This window comes from Mus caroli, unplaced genomic scaffold, assembly GCF_978045245.1.
Source record: "Mus caroli unplaced genomic scaffold, Mus_caroli_1 scaffold_13, whole genome shotgun sequence".
NCBI lineage: Eukaryota > Metazoa > Chordata > Mammalia > Rodentia > Muridae > Mus > Mus caroli.
In genome coordinates, this window is record NW_028227268.1 from 101,529,516 (window position 1) to 101,531,485 (window position 1,970).

The 1,970-nt window shown below is 47.7% G+C and overlaps 1 pseudogene; it reads right to left on the bottom strand.

The window, feature by feature from the left end:
* Window positions 1–270: 270 nt before the first annotated feature.
* On the bottom strand, window positions 271–823 carry LOC110304158 (ferritin light chain 1-like; annotated as a pseudogene).
* Window positions 824–1,970: the final 1,147 nt, after the last annotated feature.

Sequence of the window (1,970 nt, forward strand, 5' to 3'; positions counted from 1 at the left end):
CAGCTTTCCCACCAGCAGTAGCTATAAACCCTCCCTCCCTCCCTCCCTCCCTCCCTCCCTCCCTCCCTCCCTCCCTCCCTCCCTTCCTTCCTTCCTTCCTTCCTTCCTTCCTTCCTTCCGTTTTCCTGTTTCAAACAGCTTCATTTTTACTTGGTCCAAGACTTGGGAAAGGCTCCAGGGCAGTTACAAAGCTGCCTAGTAGATTAAGAGGTTCAAGTAGAGGTCTTGAGGCTGGCTGGTAAAGAGCAGAGGAGAGAGGCCCTTGGAAGGTTAGGCTACCTCCTGGTCATACTAAAGAGTGACTCACTTAAAGAGATACTCTTCCAGAGATGGCTGGAGCACACCAGTCTGCTCTGGCTATGGCACTGCTAGCCTATGGAGCTTGGTCAGGTCATTGTCCATCTTCTTGATGAGCTTCACATCCTTATCCAGGAAGTGGTTTTCCAATAAGTGACAAAGATGAGGGTCTGTTCGGGCAGCACCCAGGGAATGGAGATCCAAGAATGCCTGGCTCAGGTTACTCTCCAGGGCCGAGGCAGCACCCATGGCTTCCAGAGTTTTGCTCCACTCATCTTGAGATGGCTTCTGTACATCCTGAAATTGTACTCTGGCCCAGGGTTCGTTCTGCAATTTGAAGAGACACTGGGCATCCTCCTGATTCTCCTCGGCCAATTCATGGAAGAAGTGGCCTATATCTTCCAGAGTCATGTCGTCTTGACCAAAATCGTAGCCCAGAGAAAGGTAAGGTGTAGGAGGCCCACAGGTGTAAGTTGACCTGGCAGTTCACAGCAGCCTCCTAATTCTGAGGAATCTGAGAGGCCATGGCTGATCGGGAGTATGAAACTAAGCATGAAGAGATGGTGCTGGCTTATCCTAGGAGCTGCAGGAGGTTAGGAGATGCTGTCTGAGGTTGCCTGCAGCAGGAGAGACTAGAAGGTAGCTGGAAGCTAACAAAGAGGGAGTCCCATCCAAACACTGTTGAAGCAAGACACAGACTCATGGGACCTCCAAGGCACTGCCCTTTCTTTCTTACTGGATCTTGCTGTGTAGCCCAGACTGGCCTTGAATTCACCATCTTCCTGACTCTACTGGACCATTTCAGGACCACTCCTTGGCTGTCTCTTCAAATTTAATATAATTTTTCTCCCTCTCCCCCTCTTCTTACTTTTGAGACAAGATCTCAGTCTGTAACTCTGGCTGACCTGGACCTTGCAGTGTAAGTACTAGGATTAAACCATTTTTTATGCCTGCTTCTTTCTTCCTTTTTAAAATAGGGCCTTAAAATGTTGCCTAGGCTCCCTGCAAATTCTAATGTGATTGCTGCCTCATTCTCCCCAATGAAAGCCTGGATTCCAGTTCCAGGTTTTCCTATTTTTGTAAAAAATTGTTCTTGGGGGTGGGAGAGGGAACTGAAGAGATGGCTTAGCAGTTAAAAGCATCCTTGTTTGGTTATCAGCAGTCATGTTGAGTGCCTCATGACTGTTTGTAACTCCAGTTCTAGGAGTTCCAATGCCCTCTTCTTGCCTCCATTAGGCTAGCCTTGAACTCACAAGATCTGTCTGCCTTTGTCTGCCCAGTGCTGAGATTAAAGCAGTATACCACCGTGCTTGGCCACACTGGCTTTATTTGGTTCTGGAGATAAATATCAAGGCTTCACGTATACTAGCTAAGCATTCAGCCAGCTGACCTACATTTCCCAGCTCCCTCTTCCTTCCCCATTTCATGTATCATCTCAAAGAAACAGACTCTAAAAAAGTAGGGGAAAGTAGGGGACAGAAAGAGGAAGATTAAACAGAAAAATAGTCATGGAAGGCCATCACCAGCATTGACTTACCCCGTGAGTTAGGATTTCCATGTAGGAAACTGGGGGAAGCATGTCGGGCTCCCATCTATAAAGACAGATATCTGTCTGCAACCTTGATTCTGATTCTTTTGTGTACATACACAGAATGGAATCACTGGGTCAACTG